General features: G+C 46.7%; 1 protein-coding gene and 1 long non-coding RNA gene across 3 annotated transcripts in view; one reads left to right on the forward strand and one right to left on the reverse strand.

Annotated features, from left to right (window-relative positions):
* LOC146191549 (uncharacterized) overlaps positions 1-15,097 on the forward strand; it is a 102,822-nt gene that overhangs the window by 51,817 nt on the left and 35,908 nt on the right. The gene's annotated exons all lie outside the window — the stretch shown is intronic.
* On the reverse strand, positions 1,647-4,140 carry LOC146191550 (uncharacterized). Its single transcript, XR_014706661.1, has 3 exons — positions 3,617-4,140; positions 2,677-2,802; positions 1,647-1,979 (listed from the first exon to the last, which is right to left on the reverse strand). It is a non-coding gene; the product is annotated as an uncharacterized LOC146191550 (long non-coding RNA).

A 15,097-nucleotide genomic window follows, 5' to 3' on the forward strand; every position in this document is an offset into this window, starting at 1 on the left:
AACTGAACGAAGGTAGAAATAGGAAGAGATCACGCACTATACATTTGATGACGAGTCTGCATCGGCGAACAACTGTCTGAAGAATATGCAGCGCCTCGGGTTTCGATTCGGCTAGCCGAAAAATACATCGCTGTTCTAATCAGCTTGTAATCAATTTGTCCGACATAAATGCTGTTCATACGCACCTGTTGTTGATAAAGACAACTCCATAAACAAAATCTCCAGGCACAGTATTGGAAGATTGTTGGAAATGCCTGGCCCTAGGTAGGAAATGGTTTGCAGCACAATACCAATACTGGTCACAAGGCTTGTTCTGCCAGGAATCCGCAACTGGCACGGCAAAAAAGAACAATTAAGAAGCCTCAGGTGGATCAAAAGCACTTAAGGCTTATTTGTGAGCTCGTGAATGGTACGCTTAAAGTGCAAATCGCCATTACAAACTTCACGGGTAACCTATATGACGAATGGCAAAAACTGACGGTTTACGAAAGAAGCTTTGCACGGTACAAGAAATTTGCTGACGATGCGGCTACGGTACAGTTTTCGATGTCTAAGTCAACAAAATATCGAATTCGGCTTCTCGGAAACCGCTGATTCCATCGGCAGGTAAATGAGCACTATAGAGAGCGGAAACTTGAGCCCGACAAAGAAATTCTATATGTTCACTACAAACCTAAATATGTTGGCTAGACGGCCGCGACAAGGAAAGGGAACATTTTCTAACACGCAGAACGACGGAAAGAAACTACGTGTTACAATTCTAGTCTTGACTCGAACCATACCCATTAACTCTTGCATTACGATCCTGACATCAAGAAAATTGACTTCACAGAGTCCGAGGAAGTTCCGACCGCTCATGTCTCCTCTGATAGTGTGGAATTCATCACATAACCACTGCAGCTGAACTGCGCTCCGGGACTAGGCCTAGTGCCTTCGGTGGCACGCTGGCGGAGGTATCTTCGTCGGCGCCGCCTGTCTAGACGGCATTATCGACCGCACAATTACTGATATCCTACCCTGGGTCCCAACTTCTAGTTCCTGCTCCAGGTCCACTGGCTGCAGCACATATTCTGCCGTCTCAAAATGCACATCAATCCGTGAGTGATCTGTCCCCAGGGAGGAGGCCGGGAATGGCCAACCAGCTTGGTGCTGGAGGTCCCACCTATGTGCGTGAGCAGCCGAGCACGCCAATGGACATGTCTTCAGTGCTACCATCTGGACGGGCGGCACAGCGTGGTGCTCAGAAGCGTCCTTCCGAAGACATTGCACCGCGGTCATCTTCCGCAAACACCAGTTCACCAGACAAGCGTCCCTGTACAGCGACTGATCACTCGGTATTTTTGGCACCCGAATCACTATCCTATAAAGTGACCATTAAGGCTCTGACAACCAAGTGCTTTACTGAGGTACCGAATAGACTTATGCAGGCGAACCTGGACGCATGCCTTGGAACCAAGGGTTTCCGTGGTTTCACGGCCAGGAAGAAGTCGAATACCATGGGTGTGGCTCCCGAGTTTGGCTGCTGTTGTGTGTCTTCAAACAATTAAAAGTATTTCAGTAACAAGCGAAGTCTCGGTTCGAGTCCAGGTTTATCTTGTTGATGGTTTCGATCTACCCCAGACAACCATATCAGATCCAGGAGATGTCCATAAAATGTACCCCTCAAAATATTTAATATTCAGAGGATCTCCATAAATACCCACAATTGGTCCAGTGGATATTCCAGAGATGTCCCTATTGCCTCACAGTGGACGTCCACATGGACATTCATTACGATGTCTAGAGGACGTTGCCAAATCAGTCTCTGGACATTGCATGAACATTGCCAAGATGTACAAGCATGCACTTTTAGCAGAGCTAGGGATAGCTGTTGAGCAAAACACATAGCGTGAATTATAGTTTTATTCACAAAAAGACTGCAAGCTTTCAAACACCTTCCCCTCTTCATGGGTTTCAGTTTGCGTCCGTGCTTGCGCCTCCTGGAAAATATGAAAGATGAAGTGAACAATAAAGTGGGGCATTAAGAAATTGACAGGTAACAGAAAATAGTCACAAAAAAAGGCCGCATGCACAAAACAAACTTGTCTGAAAGCTGGCAACAGAACTTACAGCTATATAACAGTGAAAAAAAAAAAAATGGATGTAAAACCTTTACGTGCGAAGAAAATAAACCTATTAACATGCCCGTAGTTCCACCGTGCCCGTAGTAAAGGAATGTAAAAATTTCACGACCTGTTGTCTCTGTAACAAGGATAGTTAATAATTTGTGTTCACTTCTTTTTCAGTTAAAGTTGGAAATTGTTTTAGAGTGTAAGCTGCACTATTCAGGCTGCAACTTCAGATTTCACCTCGCTGGGACTGAATGACTTCAACCTAATTAAGCATAGGTGTCCACTAAAAAGTGAGACATACTGTGCCTTCCTTTCCCCAAAAACCAACTGAAATTTTTTTTAAAAAATAGCGGAATGAAAAGGTGGTGTTAAGGCACTCTCGCATCTACTTTTAATGAGAAGCTTGAGCACCCCCCTAATTCAAACCGTGTACAGCCTTGGTAAACCATGCGAAATCATGCTTGAGCTTTCGCTCATTTAAATTTGTTCAAGCCATGCTTAAACAGGCATCTAACTGGTATGTACACACACAGTTTTGTACAAAATAGTGGCTAAATTTTCATACCTTGTTTTGCAAGCCTTTCCTGTTGCTGTTTAAGACTGCATGGAGCATGTTGGAGCCATTTCTTTATAATTGCTTGCACATCATCCACTGTTGCAACATAGTACCGCATGTTTGACCTTGCAGCCACTGAAACAAATACAGCAGTATAGTAGCTGTGGTTCATTATTAAAATACCAAAAAGAAGGAAAAATTGTTGCCAGCCGCTGCAGTTGCTATTTAATAACTTAAGCACCTGAGTACTGAGCTGCAGCCAGTGGAATTAAAGGAACAGGGAGAGGAAAACAAGGACAAGTAGAGCGTAATGACAGCAAGAATGGAAAAGAGTTTCATACACTCTTCATAATATCCAGTGGGAACAAGCTGGCACCGCACGCATGGCAAGACAACAATCTTATTCTCTGAAGTGATCTAATAAGAGCCAGCCTAGCTTTTCACAAAAAAAAAAAACTTGAACAAAAAATGGCAAAGCAGCAACCCATTCTGCGATGAAGGCATGCAAAAAGTGATGTTAAAAAAAAAAAATTATATAGCAGGGAGGTCGCGGCCTTCTGCATCATGTTCTCTTCTATACCCACTCCCGCAAAATGCACTTTATGTCAATATCAGCAATTTCGCTCGCACATTTGCTAGGCGACGCGCGCAAAATCTCGCCGCCTAAAGAAAAAGCTAGAGGTTCCGATGACGCAGGTGATCCTTGCGCGGCGGGAATAAACTCTGGGTCAAACATGACAGAGGTGGGCTCCGGGCTGTCATTGCGGGCTAGCTCTCCAACTACTATTTCTGGTTTATGCACTTCTGCACACTCGTCGGGTTCACCAAGAGCAGAAAACGTGGCACGAGTATTCCTCGCAGCTACGCGTGCTGCCCATGTCTTCGCTCTTGCTTAATTTAGGCATAGCAGAAAAAGTCGTGCTCTTAGGTGATGCTGAAACGTACGTACCTTTGAAGAAACGTACTCCACGAACAAGGCAATGCACAGGGCGATTAACAACTTGAAATGACTGCTGCTGTCAACTTCGTCAGCGAAGATGTATCCATGTGACGCGCGTGCGACGATATGTGGCTGCCAGCAACTCGGAGAGCGGTTGAGGCGATGTGAGCTTGTGTCAGCTATGCAACATATGCATGCCAGGCACAATGACACTTCCGGCTTCCGGGGATCGCTTCCGGTTGTACAGGAATGTACTGGTAGGGTGCAGAACTATTACACCAAGCGCAAGCTGCAATACTCGGAAGCGCCAAGATTACCAGACGTTCCCAAAATACGACGACGCCACTCGACCGCTGAGTGTATTGAAATAGGCATGTACTACGGCATGAGTCATCTGTGGACACACGTCAATTGACCGCGTCTTCTCGCTCACAGGGACAACACGTGCATTGTGTTATTGTGTTGTGGTGGCTGCGCAGCGGAGGCAGGGAAGGGAACGAGACGAACGCCGCGGACGCCATCAAAGAAAAAAAAAAAGGCGTACTACTCCGCGCTAATTTTGTGGTAGAGTTGCCGAAGATATCATGAAAGTGACAGCGCGTCGCCCAATAAACGCATTATTCATGTTCATAACAAATGTTTCATACAACAAGCCTGCAGGCAAAGCATTTAATATTTTTCGCTCGCCACAAGGAATGCACTATTTCTTGATCGCGAATGTAGGCAGCGAGTCTCTCCAACGTTCTCCTCAACCTCTCCGGCACACGAGCTGCCCACGTTTTTATCATGCACTACGGCATGAGTCATCTGCGGACCGCGTCTTCTCACTCGCGGGGGGGGGGGGGGGGGGGGGGGGGGGGGGGGGGGAGGCAGAGAAGGGAAAACAGGGTTTTGAAGATGAAATTGAGGGGCTTTACTTGAAGACACTGTCTGCCTTTCCACTTAGTCCGAATCAAAATTTAAAGCAGAAATCTGCTGAACTATGCATGTCCACTGAAAGTCACATTATAACATCGAAGTTATGTACACTGTGTGATATCTTCACGACCACACAAAGGTAAGGTCATGAGGATATCCACTAAAAGATGATCTTTTAATAATGGACGCATGGACATCGCATGGGTGTACAAAAATGACGTTTGATATTGAGACCTTTTGTGAAGATCCTATGGATATTGCTGGTTGTGTGGGTACAGCGCTGCATTGTCTACAATGTAGACGCTGATGAGGACCAGGCTGCACTTCAGCGTGAGCTCTACTGCCCTGCTCATCATGTGATTCAAGCTCGTGGCATGGGGGCGTTCTTGCATCGTCACCTTGCAAGGCCCTAGACTCCCCCAACTCGCCTATACTAGTATGGCTGCATTCTATGCCCTCGACCATATAAATCTAGTGTCGTCTACTTCTATGGGTGTTTCCCACCTGGACATATGCATAAGCCCTGTCATTTTACAATGGCAGATGAAGCTATGACAGAAGAAACAGTATCTTACCAATGCAGACTTTGCAAAGATAATGACCGTGAGATCACCTCTCCAACTTGTACAAAAAAACAAACAGCAACTCAAAAGGTCCGTCGTGGGACACAGAGGCAATGTTCTCATCTTCTTACTTCATCACCGATTCAGACATTCAACAGATTTGAAGCTCTCCAGTTGGACGACGATGAATGACCGCAGCTATCAGAGACACAGTTACCAGCAATCACTACGCCGCCACATGCTTACAGCTCTAATATGAGTGCACACCATCGTCAAAGAGTACAAACGTGAAGGACATGCTGGAACCTCCGCATGATGATGTGACGGCAGTTGACGATCAAATTGAAAGGCTCTTAGCGGAGGTCTATAAGCTCTGCAAACATCGCGAACTGCTTGCTCGTCGTAGGCGAGCAACAGAATCTAAGACCACGAATATCAATGCTGCCTTGCCAACAATTACGTCCCATACTCCCGTGCCGATCACTGATTCCCAAAAGTTTTCTGCTGCCCTGCCTGATAAATCTTCTACATCATTACTGAGGTTTATGGTCAATCAGTTATCTAACCAGACATCTGTGCTTTGGCGACATCTGGACTCATATTCAAAATGGCGACTACAAGATATCGCACTGTGCTTCAATGAAACTGTAGAGGGCTCTCCACAAAGGCCGGAGAGCTCAAATCCCGTCTTCGCTAGAGCAAACTTCATGTATGGCCATGTTACTGCAGGAGACCAACACGTTGCCACCCATTTTTGGTTTCAGGGGATACGTGTCTCCTTTCATGAGCGACTGACGTGTGCACACGGACACTCCCCCGGGAAAGGTGGCTGTGTATGTTGGCACACGATTTCCTTAGGTCCGCCTTGCTCTGGAAAACTGGTGTACTCCATATCAAGAGGTAGTTGCAGTGGCAGTCAAATTTAGTAAGGCAACTGTTGTAGTTGTGTCAGTCTATGTCAGACATTGCGCTGGCTCTCCCTCCCGCATACACATGGGATGGTTACCAAATGTTAGCAATACCTGGGATGTCCAGTTTTAGTTGGTGGTGACTTGAATGCACCTCACCCGGACTGGGGATACCCCACCTTAAAGGGACACTGCAGCAGTTTTTAAATGTACCAATACTATAGGCTTTTGAAGTAGATTATTTGTTGATCATGCCTGTGAAGTTATTATTTCGATTATGCATAAAATACCTGCGCAATCGTCGACTGAAAGCGCGCAATTCAAATTTCCCGCGTCCCGCGCGACTGCTACAGAGGAGGAAAGCGGTGGGAGAAACCTCGCTTCTCCGTCCGTCGTGAGGTCACCCTGAGGAGCCGGAGGGCATTCAGGGCCATCGGAGGTTTTTTTTTTCGGTTTGCGCTGTTGTTGTTGTTGTTGTGGCTGCAGGAAGAAGGAAAAGAAAATGTACGGGCCTGCTACTGGCTTTGTAACAGAGCCACCTCCGCTGCCTCGTGCAGACAAAAAAAAAAACTGATTTATTTATAGGAAGGGAAAGGCGCGGTAACTGTCTCACTTGTTTTTCTGTGGACACCGCTACCGCGCCGTAAGGGAAGGGAGGAAGATGGGAATGAAAGTGGAAAGAGAGAAAGAGGAGCCTTAGTGGAGGGTTACGGAGTAATTTCGACCACCTGGGGATCTTTAACGTTCGCTGACATCGCAGAGCACACGACGCCTCTTCGTTTCGCCTCCATCGAAACGCAGCCGCCGAGGTCGGGTTCGAACCCGGGTACTCCGGCACAGTAGTCGGGCGTCTTACCACTGCACCACCCCGGCGGGGCCTCGTGCAGACAAATAAGAACTGATTGATTTATAGGAAGGGAAAGGCGCGGTAACTGTCTCACTTGTTTTCTGTGGACACCTGCACCGCGCCGTAAGGGAAGGGATGGAGGTGGGAGTGAAGGTGGAAGGAGAGAAAGGGAGCCGTAGTGGAGGGCTACGGAGTAATTTCGACCGCCTGGGGATCTTTAACGTGCGCTGACATCGCACAGCACACGGACGCCTCTTCGTTTCGCCTCCATCGAAACGCAGCCGCCGAGGTCGGGTTCGAACCCGGGTACTCCGGCACAGTAGTCGGGCGTCTTACCACTGCACCACCCCGGCGGGGCTGAGACAAAAGATAAAATAGAGAAGGAAGAAAAGGAAGAGGGAAAGAGAGACGCGCGCCGCAACAACAGCGGTCGTCCACCACCGAAGCGGTGGCGGGTGCAATGACGGCCTACAACAAATAAAAATTCGGTGGCAGGCTAGCCCCCGCCGCAAACGGCGGTGATCTACCTGCCCCAACCCCATAAGGGGAGACTTGCTGCGCTGTTCCCCGGTTTGCGGGCGTTGCGGACGTACAAAACACGTCAACTTAGGGTTGTGCACCTGACACAACACAGCTCTGCATGTGTTCGGATGCACGAACAGCTGTGGACGCGACGATGTAGTCCTCCATTGTATTAAAAGCTCGCGGTGCAATGCGGCGTTGCTGAGAACAGAAGATAAATTCAAGCCGACCAAGAAACATTCTACTCGAAGCATTTTCGTAACTGTGACTACATGCAATTTGTTCCTAATGCAATTTCTATAGGGCTTTGACAAAAAGGCATGGCTGAACCATGACGCGGTTCCTTCTGTTTCCTTGTACAAAACCATCGGGACAGTCATAAGCGAATCCCTTCATAGACTGCAATTTCATGAAGGGACGGTCAGACAGCATCGGCGCATGGTTGTATTCGCGTGTTTCGTTTTTCTTTTTTCGCACAAGCTTTGCGCAACGGCTTCTGTGCTAAACATGGACAACACATCAGTAGCACGAGCCCACTGCTGTGTCGAAGCTAGGTTGTGAAGACTGCGATATCTTTTCCAGCACGGCACGTGCCTGATATGTTCGTGGAACCCTTACGGGAGCATTATTAAAAGATAAGGAGTATACCGCTCAGCTGGGTATAGGCGCCTTCAGGTAAAGAGCGCAAGAGCGAGGTTTCCTTCGATGCGTCCAAGCAATCAATCATCGAAGTTGTTTATACATGGCTTTGCGATTTTGAACCCGTTGCTGCCTCGTAATTTTACATAGTCTGTCTTGTTTGGGGATGCACAATAAGTTAGAAATGAAAACGACGAAGATCTTGTAACACATATCGGAACACGGTTTTCTCATGAAGGTATGGATGCGGAGGTGCTCTATCTTGGCTTTCAGCATGCGTCAGCCAATTCACTAAACGTCTATTGTGACAGTACGATAAAAAGAAAAGGCTTTATTGTCTGCTAAATGTCGTATCACTCAAGCAGCATTCTGCGCGCATTTGACTTGGTCTCCAGCACAATGACCCCGTCAACACCTCGTATGCATTGCAAAGGTCCGCAAACGCGCTTCGCTTATTGTTTATTTGTCTGGTGGCAGCTGTGTACTGCTTCACCCTTTCTATAAAATTCTTCGTTTCCCCAAGTGAGGACGGCTGGCACTCAAAGCAGCTTTTGGTACACAAAGCTTTGGGTTCATTTTTCACAACAATGACCTTTCGGGGGGGGGGGGGGGGGGGGTGACGAGAGGCCTGAGAGGGAGGCAGTCGGCTAGGACATCGTTCTCTGCCCTTCTTTCCCAGGAATATGCGGGCCGAGGTTTCGCTGAGAGCCATGTAGTTTCTGCTAATAATGGCACACACTACTTTTCGAAATGCCTCACTGTAAGCAAGGCAAGTTTTCGTGCCAAATCTACCCTCCCCACAACGGAAATGCTGCATCGTTTGTGGGCGTATCTTGTACGGATACATGCGGTAAAAATCCCGATGCTCAATCGTGTGAAAATGGCATGCCATAATGACATTCACAAAGCAGCAGAGAGCTGCGATCAACGCAGCGCAGCGGAGGAGCCGCATCGGCAGCTTCCCCGGTTCTCAGAATGTCGTCACGCGACGTCTTGGCCAATCACGGGCGCGGGCGCGACCTGCGGTGAGCCCCGTCGCGCGGGCTGCGTATTTCTGCTGAAAAAAGGCTATTTCTGCTTTCTTCTGCCTATTTTTAAACTGATAGTCGAGTTCGCAGCATGAAAAACTATGAATTTCTGCTGAAAGCCCAACTTTTGCAAAACGTGCTGCAGTGTCCCTTTAAGTGCTCGCGGCAGGCGAGTTCGGGGCGCCTTTACGGATGCGCTGTTTATTCTCCTGAACCATCCAGGTACACCAACGATGACTGTGCTTCACACTCGGAGCGAAACATACGCTCCAAATCTTACGTTGTGGTCAGAACCCGCACTACCTCATGGCACTTGAAACCGGACTCCTGGGGGAGTGACCACCATAATATCGTCATCGGCCTCTATCCATCACAGGCCCGACGATTACACTGCAAGTGTTCAGTTGTCCACTGGGATAATTATCGCGCCATTCTTCAGAATCACTCTGCGGAGTCGACACCATTGCTTCTAAACCACATAAAAAGCGCACTAAATGAGGCTACAATCATTACCTGGGTGGAGGTTGGTAGACCGACACCGGATGTGCCTCTGCTCAACGTGTCAGCTGCTCATCGACAAGCGGAATCGACTGCAACTAGAGAACCAACTTCTGCGCAAGCACTTACGAAACTGAATTACATTACTGCTAAGGCTCGAAGGTATGAGCGTGATCTCTCACGACGACAATGGCATTTGTGGTGCGAGCAGCTCTCCACACATTCATCGAATGCTTATCTCTGGCGAACTTTCCATGCCATGAAGCACGGTTTTCGTCGTCCTGATGCGCCAGCCGCAGCATGTTTTGCAGCAAACTTGTCTCCCAATGATTTTGCAAGACAAGCAGCGAGCAAGTTTTCCCCAAGTACGACGTGTTGCCTGCACCAGTTACAAGAACTTACTTGTGGAACATGCCAGACCATGTGGATAAACTACCATCTGCTGCCGACACCGAGAGAATCGCGAGCCAATTCTCCAAGCCTGAATTGATTGCAGCTATAGATGAAGCCAACCGAAAGACAGCACCCGGACCGGACTCCATTACGTACGAGGTTTACAAGACCCTCAGTAGTGAGGCATACTTCAACTCCTTGACACCATTAACAAGGTATGGCTAGACGGCGATGAACCAGACAGCTGGAAATAGGCTATTGTGATCCCTATTCCAAAGCCGGGGAACGCGCCAACAGGCCTAAGCAACTTTCGACCTATTTCCTTAACGCCAACAATTTGCAAGCTTGCTGAGAAAATGCTCGCCACACGAATCTCGTGGTGGCTTGAACATCACGGTTTCTACCACCCAGCCCAAATTGCATTTCGACCTTCTCTAGGCATAGAAGACGGATTGGCTGTCTTGGCGTCCGCAGTATTATCATCCACCCGCAGCCACAATGTACGCACCGTCCTCGCCATGGATGTAGAAAAGGCTTATGATAAGATCAGTCATGCTGCCATTCTGCATTCAATTGACATGCTCCATTTACCACTTAGAGTACGCAATTTTGTAAAATCTTTCCTTGAAGGTAGACGATTTGCAATACGCTTCAGTGGTGAGGCCATACGATCATTTGTCTCTCTTCGCGGCGTACCCTAGTGATCTGTGTTCTCCCCAACGTTATTTAATATTGCGTTTATCTCACTTGCATAGCAGTTACAAGAAATTTTTTATGTTAAATTCTTTATATATGCTGATGACATCACGGTGTGAAGCACACACAACGACCTACCAACTCAATCCTCTGCCCTGCAATCAGCTTTGGATATTACGTGTACATATGCATCTTCCATTGGGCTTGAACTTTCCGCTAGTAAAACAACATTCATATCAGTCGCCAACCGCTGGGGCCGCCGTAATTTAACGGCAACACCTATTCGTCTACATCTATCCGGAACCCCACTTCAGGAAAGTTCAACAGCAAAAATATTGGGCTTAACAATTTATGAGTCAGGAACTGGAAATTCATGGCTATCTGGCGCTAAAAAACAGGCGTTACAGACTACGCATTGCTCCAAAAACGGGCGGCGCTCGCTCAGATGTTGCAAGACAGTTGGTGCGGGCAGTTGTGCAACCGCGCCTTGATTATCAAGCCCAATTTCAGCATTTGACAAGGGCACAATGGGATCGACTTGCAGCTATAAATCGAAAGGTAATGAGGGTCATCACCTGCCTTCCTCGCAGTACACTCAATAATGGCGCTCCAAGAAAACGCACTACAAAACACAAAGATGAACTGGTTCAGCAACGACGTGATGCACGCAGGCTTAAGGCCACACTATCTCACTCAACGTGCACTCTGAGGGCTTATGTTTCGACACATTTACTACTACCGCCGCCACTTCCAGTTCTTCCTCCATCGCGTTTTGTACAGCTGAGCGATAAAAAGTCAACTGATTTACGACGATCGAGAACACAGAAAACGGTGTCGTCATTTCGCGGCCGAATTATGGAACAAGACATACGCTTGCCACATGGTTCCATTATAATTTACGTCGACGCAAGCATCCACGCCTGCGAAGTGATAACAGCAGTTTACTGTCCTAGCAAGTCTTCAATGCACAAGACATCAACATTTCAATTACCGGAACCTCCATCTTTTTGTGCAGAACTGCTTGCAGTGCAAGAGGCGCTTCGCTCTCTGACCGCCATTCCCATGCTTCCCACGGCCCGTATTGTCATACGTACTGAAGCCCTCCAGGTGATAAAGCTACTTAGACGCGTTAGTAGTAGCCCGGAAATCTGCCAAAACATACACGGTCTAGCGGCTCGCATACCAAATCCAATTTGTTTAAATGGACTCCACGTGACCTTTTAAGTGCTAAAAGCCAAGCGGATTCTGCGACCCGCCTTTCAAACTCAACCTCGACATCGCCTAACCTAATAAAATATTCTACCATGCTTTTAACAAGAAATGAGCAACTCCGGCGCCGTACACGTGCTCTTATACCTCCGTGTACGGTAAGCCTCCCCCGCGGTCTAACCCGTGCAGAGGAGGTGGCGCTTCGGATAATTAGAGTTGGGATGGCCCTAACACCAGCAGTGATTCGAAAGTGGACAAAATTTCGGTATTTATATCCACATCCTGGGTGCCCCGTACGCAAGTATAGAAATATAGAAGTTGACATTCATCACCTGCCGTTTCAATGTCCAGCGTTGAAGCCGACGCGGATCCGGCATCTGATGGCAGCTGGCCTTTCCCCACATAATCCGCAGTCATATGCCGTTTGGACGGTGGGATCGCATCATCGTTCACACCTCGATTTCATTCAATGAGCCAACCTTTTTTCATTTATTTGACCGCACCCTTCATCTATCATAACATTTCTTGCATTCAAGCTTAAACCTTTCAAAAGTGAAAAAAGCGCCAAAAGGTTTTGTCTCCAAGGTGAATATTGACCCCTGAACAGTTCACAAAGAACCGATCTGAAACTCTCGTCAGTATTTCAGCAAACACAACAGCCAGAAGTAAAGGCGAGAATACACTACAGACTCGTACGTGTTAACAATAATAAGTTAATAAGTTAGCTCTGGACGGACATGTGCTCCAATCTCACGACCATAACCAAGGCCACGGCGATATAAGCGTTGACGCTTCTGGGACGACATGTAAAAAGCAGAATAATAAAGCTGGTACTTGCGCAGTCAGCAAGCTGGAGGGCACGGTGGCTCGTTTCGCTTTCATATGCCAATATTCAATTTATTATAAACCATTTCAATGTGAATGCTGGGTCACGGGTTCTTAGGACTCCAACAAATATTTCATAACCACTGTGACATGCCAACACGATTCTTCGTCACATGAACTGTACCGAATAAGTTTGAAGAACACGTCCTGCGTGTCGTACACAAATATATTTCTCACTTCTGGCAAACCAAAGACAGTGATAACGGACGACGGCAACGTTTTTACAGCGAGAACATCATAGACCTAGTCTACTGCGAAAAACAACGCGTGGACTCGTGATACCTTACGTACCCGAAAACACACAATATTGTCAAAGGAGCAAGCTGCAAAAGCCTGTCAAGATTAAGAAAATAATGGATAAAGGCATCGATGACTGAGCTATTGCATGCTACAGATAACATTTCAAAAGAATAGCCACAATCATTTTGGGAAAAAAAGCTCACCTTTCTAGTACGCAACAAACTTGACAGCGAAAGTAACTAAACGCTGGACCATTCATTCGGCGACAGTGAAGAAAACCGCACCCAAGCTAGTGCCGCACTATTGAACTATCTGTACAAAATAAATGCACGACCCTAAACGCTGACTTTCCGGCTTCAAAATTGGCAGTAACATATGGCGTCAAAAAGGAACAGCAGTACCAGAATAGGAAAACTCGAAGACGGGATTAACAAAGTTGTTCACGCAAACAAAACAAAAAAAGTTGAACATTGTAAGCAAAGAAATTTATACAGAGATTAAACATCGCAGCAAGACAACTGAAGCACTACAATGTCACGACTCCAGCATAGTGACATTGTCATCTGAACACAACAATCGATCCAGCGCGAACGTCCGTGCCCACCAGATCTCGAGTAGACTCCACGGGGTATTGGAGAACACCCAACGCGTCCAACGAAACGTCCTAAGAGGCGCAAAGACTACGTTACTAAGTAAATGTCAGCACTGATGGTATTACCATGACTAGCAACCCTGTCGTATTCATGAATAAATTCATTCCGTCTGGAGTGAAACTTCACTTCAACCAATTTTAAAAGACCTCAGAGAAGTCAGTTGAAGTGAAAGTTCACCGAACTGAAATATTTAAATGGCTGCTGGTTTTCATTAGCTAAAGCAAACATTCAGTAATCAAATCATAATTCGACCCATTTATGCTTCACTGTAATCATTTCTAAGTGAAGAACGCAGTAACCTTCCTCCACTCTTGGACAAACTGAAGGTCTGCTGGGCAGCAAAGGCATTCAGTTCGTCCAAGAAGACTGTTTCTTATTTTGCTGATACTGTGGGGCTTTCAAATGGTTGATCTTCATCACATTCAGGAAGTAGTGTGCTCGCTACACTCTCTTTTGTAGTGAGTGTGGCACATGTTTTAACCACAAGCCACAGACGGCATCGTCCTCAAAAGGCAAAGGGCTGTCTGTTCCTTATCTTTCTGACAATTTTTTCCAGCAATCAGTCCCCTTGTTTTCAGGTGTGCCAACGATAGTATTCGAGATTGGTCTCCAAAGCGGTCCGGTTTGCAGCCATAGATGTGCCCTCTGCCAGCAGTTCACTATCATTTTGCCTTCACAGTTCGTCGGGGGCGTGTGACCATTCAAGCTGCCTGCCGCATATTAATTGGGCCAATCTTCTGCATTCTAATCGGCACGAGAATGAGATATATAAGCCGCTGCCTGTAGTGTACCTTTGCCCTTTTATAAAATCGAATATAAAGAGGCTTTAGGGTTGACTAATTGCAAACAATATTGAATTTTCTCCAATCTAACATTTTAAGATTTCTGTATGTTGATCTTAACACTTTTGGTGAATTTTCTTGGTTGGAGCAAATGAATCAATCGCCTATGTTAGCAACTCATGAATGGATGGCCAATTATGATTCTATTGTAGATGTCTGTAACACGGTTTATTTTGTTTTTGTTGTATACATGTTTTGCTGCTGGGGTTTCACGTGTGACAATCTTTTTGTGGCATATTCGTTTATTATTTGTGTTAGGTTGTAGATGCCTAGATGGATAATGTATTATTTCACTTGTCTGTCAAAGTTTGCTTGGGTGCCGATGCCTTGTCAGGTTTCACAATCTTTTGCCTCAGCTGCCTCTTGCCCTAGAAAGAAAAGAAATAAAGAAAAAAAAATTGGCGGCCGCAACTCATCGCGAGTGTTGCCGAGACGTGCGCCAAATTTGTGTGCTGTGCAATTTTGCTAAATAATGATATCGTCCCAATATTTTCAGGCCATATCTCACTTTTGGTGCCAAAGAGTCACTATAGTCCCCTTCACGCGACATCTAAGCCTTTAATTACTGGTGTAATCTCATAGAAGCGATGTAAGCCGTCAAAATCGCTTTGGACTGGCACATCGACCGATCATTAAAGGTTTTGTTTTA

Source organism: Amblyomma maculatum, chromosome 4, assembly GCF_055883805.1.
Source record: "Amblyomma maculatum isolate TAMU_Amacu chromosome 4, ASM5588380v1, whole genome shotgun sequence".
Lineage (NCBI taxonomy): Eukaryota > Metazoa > Arthropoda > Arachnida > Ixodida > Ixodidae > Amblyomma > Amblyomma maculatum.